The sequence below is a fragment of the Lolium rigidum genome, chromosome 2 (assembly GCF_022539505.1).
Source record: "Lolium rigidum isolate FL_2022 chromosome 2, APGP_CSIRO_Lrig_0.1, whole genome shotgun sequence".
NCBI classification, from domain to species: Eukaryota; Viridiplantae; Streptophyta; class Magnoliopsida; order Poales; family Poaceae; genus Lolium; species Lolium rigidum.
The window spans coordinates 87,885,994-87,892,166 of record NC_061509.1 but is presented as its reverse complement, the minus strand read 5'-3'; the positions used below and the strand labels follow the sequence as shown (position 1 = coordinate 87,892,166).

Here is a 6,173-nt window from a genome sequence, read left to right as displayed (position 1 = left end):
AAATGACTAAATGGATAGACACTCATACAATACTAGATGGCGAAGTCCGGTATGCCGCGCAATAAAGACTAACTCAGAAAATGACTAAATGGATAGACACTCATACAATACTAGATTTAGACGTGCGCCTTGGCGCACGATTCAGTGGAGCTCATGTCAATATTTATTTCATATAACTATGATACAAATAATTGATAATATCATAATATATTGTTTAAGTTTTACTTGGAAACCATTAAGATAAAAATCTGCATACGTCCTGAATCTCATACTCTTAGCTATTGGAAGCAATAAATTTTATTCTTAAGATGTATGCTGTAACATTTTTGGATCTCCTAAACATGACTCAATTATTTGTTTCACTACTGGTCTCGCAGCTTCAGGATGCCGGTTGCTAATAGAAGAAGAGAAACAGAGGAGATAGGGATGGAACAAACAAATGGTGTACAATAATCGGTAAAATGATAAACGACGATACAATCATTGTTGGTGTGCATAACAACGTATACAACCACCGTTGGTGTGCATAACAATGTATACAGATGTTCAAGGCGCTATATGGATCTAACAGTAGTACATCAACTTTATGCACAATTATAGTGAAGCTTCTACTTGGCCCATCCGTTTGATGTTGTCATCACAATGCAGGAGTCCTGTGAGAGATGCGTGAACAAACTCATAAGCATGACAGTTTGCACTAACTAATGGCAATGTAACTACTGGATTTAATGTGGTTGTAGCAACACACGGATTATATGCTAGTATTAATGACACTCAATCTTTCAGCCATGTAAAATACAGTATACTCTGAAGATTGGCAATGCCAAAATAACAAAGGGGATGGTTTTATTCACACATGCATTAAAACCTGGAAGGAAGATAAAACTCTATATTGCTATTCCTATGTCAACTGGAGATTTTGAAGAAAAAAAATGGTATGAACATCAAACATCCCAATACTAATTAATCAGAACCATAGAAATAGAATGCATGCTGACATGCCTCGGTAATTAGAGTAGAACTGAATCCTTTGCTTCCCTGTTGTCTTCTTAAATCTCACACGGGTACAAATAGAAAGTGTCAGTTAACAACTAAAGCCATGTAGAGATAATCCGCTGAGAAGTGAATAACATATCTCTATACTCAGCTGGACTACACATCTTGGAAACAAGAGGAGAAGGGCACGGTTCTGTAGCTATCACCGCTGAAGGCAGCCAACGCTTGCTGCTTCGGTGCCCACCAAGCTGCTCCACGTTTCATCCTCCTCTCTGCTAGGGAATCACATCGCACTTACAGTTGAGAAACTCAGTCCATGACAGTGAACATGGTAGTCAAGCTTGTATACTGATTAGTACACTCATACACTGTATCTACTGATTTGCCTTGTCATTGTTGGGTTCATGGCAGTGAACTGCAAGTTAAGGTTGAATGACCAATCAGGATGTGCATCTGCTGCCAATAAAAAACTGATGTTCTTATTCAATGACAATTGGAAGCTAGAAAACATTAATCATTGCTCACTACCACTACTATTACGTCATGAAAAGTTTTATCGGTACACTCATATATAATACATAAGGGATATTTGATTTTATTTCTAAACTCAAGTCTCAGATTTTAAGCTATCAGTTTCAGAACATTGGTGGTTGCAACACTAAAATGATTGGAAATTGTTCCTTATCATCCATAGCAAATCTCACACATCCTAAAGTAGATGTCAGAATAAACTTCTCATGTGGATGATGCTGATGCGCCTACCAAATCTTTGATATATATTCTAATTACATAGGAGACAGATATTAGATCAAACTGAATTAATTAGCTCATTTAATGAAATCCATATATCCTACACAAATATGTGAAAGCACTGCATCCAAGGCTTGCAGCAATAGTACGATTACTACCTTTTTCAAGTAGTGAAAACAATCAAAGGTAAAATGACAGATGCAAACTTTGATTAAATGCAGATCAAACATAATAATTAAGTTTGTTCATGGCATGATTTGTTGCTGCCACAAGGACTATTTCTTTATGAATGAAATTAGGGAAATTGACAATCAATTACAGAACTATCAATGGAATTTTAAAATCATGGGATGTCTTATCAATGGAGGTGTGTATGCACCGGCACATATGATCAGTGAGGTATCTATGCACCGGCTAATATGATCTGGAAAACAGGGTGATTTATCCCCATACTTTGAACAGTAGCAACACTTTACACACATCATATTTTCATGCTTCAGGTAATAGATAGACGATAGGAACATCACTCAATCAAAAAATTCACCTTGAATTTTTCAAATCACATTGTTATCTTGGCAAACTGATAAAGAGCCAATAAGTTGGCTTCATCTCTCACATTACTAAGTTTCATTTCAGGAAGCTAATGGTGAAATATAATCCTTTCTCAATTCTCAATAACATTTGTAGAATTATACCATATCATTTCAAACAAAAAGTAACAGCCTTTTCAAATAGGTGCATGCTGTAAACACAAAAGGATATCAACATTAAAAGTTGCTAAGCTGAAGTATTTGTAGAGAAAATGGGAAAGAGGCAAAGAATGCTTGTCACTTGAGTGAGAGTGTGAAACTATCGGCAGAACTGAAACTATCAGCAGGCATTGCGATAGGACAGGGGCGATGATATGGCTAGTCAGAGGGATAGATAGAGAGGCGACAAAAGGGAAGTTAACACACATATAATCCAAATGCATTAAATTCATGAGAAAATGATAAATAGTCCGAAAACCCAATCAACATATTCGGATAATAATTTCTGAAAGAAAATACTTTGATCGCCTTCTAAACCTACAATATTAGTAGCCTCTCGTGAACCTCCTCATATTCTTTCCTAATCATATTAGTTGCAAACAGTATCATAGTCATCGTTGTCTTTCCTTTAGATAAAGTTTAGTTACCTGCAGACCTTTGTAGAATAAATATTAAAAAAGAAAGATATTTCCCTTCACCGTCTATGTTATATCTGAAATCAATATAGAAGTATTTTTGCACCATTTCAAAGGCTAGCATGCACAGCTAGAAAAGGACAGTGTGGCGAGTGGCAACAACCTAAAGAGATGGAGGGCATAAATTAGTATTGAAGGCAATGCTTGATAATGAATGATTTTTCAGCACTACAGAGAATAGAATTTACCTTGCTCAAGCATTCAAAAAAAATCCATACAATTTCTTCTCGCAATCCATCAAATGCCTGTGTGCATAGATAATGAGCGATGACTGGACATATAGTAAATGGTACAATGGAAAGACATCATCAAATTTCTAATCTACTCCTCATGTAAGTAAAACGGCCCTATTTTTCAGAAGAGAAATAGCAAGCCATGACTGATGTGCCATCTTACCAGAGGTCCAACCTGATGCAAGAAAGCGGCTACAAAATTGAGATATGGATATATACTATCTCAACACAACAGAGTGTAACACATTAATTATTGAGCAGTCAAATTAGGCCAAGAGAAGAGGATAGCAAGAAGACCTATGAGATTAACTGTAGAGAAGGAATGGGGAAATTTTGGCTTATCTGGCTATTTGCTTAGACTGCAGGCCTCAATACTCCTGAACCTCCATATTCTGTGAAAAATAGTCTGGAACTCCCAAAAAGGAAGCATTGCCATCTACTCTTGACTTGCCTATGAAGCAACTCCTTCCTATAATCTTCTTAATTACCGCAAACAGAATATATCTACTGACATGTCTTGTCGAGATGCTGGGAAGATGAGAGCAACATAACATGTCACAGCGGAGGAAGGGTGCCTCATCAACGCTCCAGCAGATAACTGGGGGAACTTACAGGGGCACCGTACGGTTAAGCACAACATCTTCCATTCTGAACTAAGAAGGTGATTACAAATCTGCGAAAGATGTCGTTCTTTCTCATGCTGGTAGAGGTGTACTATATAGAGCCAGCATACAATTAATTATGTTCTAGAAACTGAGAACTATAAGCCAATATTAAGAATTATGGATATTATCGATATCATCTATAATCATTCAAAAAGGTGCATACTGCATACTCGAGAATGGACGGACAGAGACCCAGACAACATGAGGAGAACCACTTCATATCCCTGTTATCTAATTAAAGGAATGTCAAAGAATGGCAAATAAACCAGCATGTATATATGGATTTCCAGATTTTGATTCCCTCTTTTCTTAGAATACAGTGTGTAGTTCAGCAAAGGAAATGAGAAAAAAAAAGAGTTCGAGAGAATAAAATATACACTGAGTCTGAAACCTGGAGACACGGAGCAAAACTAACATTGTACTAAATATTTCCAACTGCGAACAATATAGCATGACCACATCAAAATCTGCACTTGCCAAACAAAAAAAAAACACATCAATGTATACGACCCATTTACCATCTACAAACTATTTACTAATATCACTACGGAAAAACTAAATACAGAGGAAGACTGGCAGATAGTTTTGTACGACGGCTATGAGAATCTAGTTAAACCTTAGATGATCATAAAAATACTCACACACACTGGTAAGTGGATGTACTCAGTTACTACTTGTACTTCTCAGATTGTAACATCAGAATAAAATGGTTTGGCTTGTATGCATGATAGATCAGTATTCTGTAATTGTATAAGCATGGAGGACAGATGGAGTGCAACAGCATACCAGCAACGAGTGAGGTGGCCTGTGAAGGGACATACTAAATAAAGATCCGGCGTCAAGCTTGGACAAACTCATGCTTCTTCCACCCAAAACTCTGCACAAACAAAAAAAAAAAGATATTGAGATTAAATTTGGCAAACCATAACAGATGAAGATGTCCAGACAGTTGTTGAACAAGTAAAAAATGAAAGCTCAGGTCGTATCAAGTATACCGAGAGCAATGTGGAGTCGGTGAGGTCACAGCTGTTGATGCTTGTCCCCAGGTGCTGCCAGAACCTGGCCGACTACCACGAACTTCGGCAATAATTTACCAGGAGATAATTTTCTGGCATCCTAAATGCCCAGCTAGCCGTGCTCTTGATCAGCAGAACAACCCTACTCTTGATAGGCAAGACCGATACTGGAATCATCTAATACTTCTCAAATAACCAAGAGACCTGAATATGAGCTTCCAATCTGAGAAATACTATTTGATGGGTGTCTCAAACAATTTAACACGTATTACTTTCCTAGACATGTACTCAAACATCTCGTTAGTGATAGCTTTCAAATGAAAGTCACAAAATTGAGAAATGGAAATATGATATGGGCAAGTCATCATTGATTGCAGGCAATTTTCAGTGAATTATTGAGTAGGCAACATACGTAAGAAGAAATTAATCTGTACATGTAGACTGCTTGGATTTTCCTCAAATACCCTATACGCATAGGTATAAAAAACTTCTACACAAACAAAAACGAAAAAACATGGGGAGTGGAAGAGGGAGGGGAGGAGCCAAATCAAGACCAGATAAATTATTGAGGAGGAGGGGGTGCCCTTGCAAAGCTCGTGCTGGCTGAGGACGACCTTGGCGGCCTCGAGCCGGAGCGTGATGGAGAGGGTCTTCTCCTAGCGCAGCCGCTCCAGCACCTCCGCCTGCTCATCCTTCCCGCCTCAGCCGCCGGGACCATGGCACGCTGCTGCTGCTCGCGTGGTGAGGCGGCTGCTGGCTATGACGACGGTTCGACGAGCTCGGCCAGAAGATGGGATGGAGGTGGCTCAACCAGTAGCTGGTTGTGGCGGAGGAAGGATGAGATTGGGGGAGAGAAGATGTGTGGGGATTGGGGGAGAGAGATCGCCGGAGGAGACGAAGTGAGAGGCGGCTAGGGGTTTTTTTTTATCGGAACACTGATTCCATTACTCACTGGACGCAGCAAAATCGCTGGCCAGAACAGCACTTAGAGCATCTCTAACATAAACGGCCCAAAACCAAAAAATAATAGCCAATTTACGGGTTCGGGTTAAAATTTGGCGCCGATTAGTGACCGTAAAAGGCTAAAACCGAAAAACTTTTTTCGGACCGAGACCGAAAACTCAAAACGGTTTGTATTTGTAGGGGTCGATCGAGCGAACCGAACGCTCGATCCCTATCTAGGGCGCGCTGAAATTTCAGCTGACGCAACCGCTCGCTCGCTCCTTCCCCCCGCCGCCACACTCCGCCGCCGCCGCCCCGTCCTATTCGCCCGAGCCCCACATCCCGG

The 6,173-nt window shown here is 39.6% G+C and overlaps 1 long non-coding RNA gene across 4 annotated transcripts; it reads right to left on the bottom strand.

The window, feature by feature from the left end:
• Positions 1-960: 960 nt before the first annotated feature.
• On the bottom strand, positions 961-5,822 carry LOC124692056. 4 transcript variants are annotated; one of them, XR_006999286.1, is made up of 4 exons: positions 4,865-5,822; positions 3,160-4,746; positions 2,924-3,074; positions 961-1,411 (listed from the first exon to the last, which is right to left on the bottom strand). It is a non-coding gene; the product is annotated as an uncharacterized LOC124692056 (long non-coding RNA). The 4 variants fall into 4 exon arrangements; XR_006999288.1 differs by having other exon boundaries at positions 961-3,074; positions 3,160-4,336; positions 4,656-4,746; XR_006999287.1 differs by having other exon boundaries at positions 961-3,074; positions 4,865-5,089; positions 5,440-5,822.
• Positions 5,823-6,173: the final 351 nt, after the last annotated feature.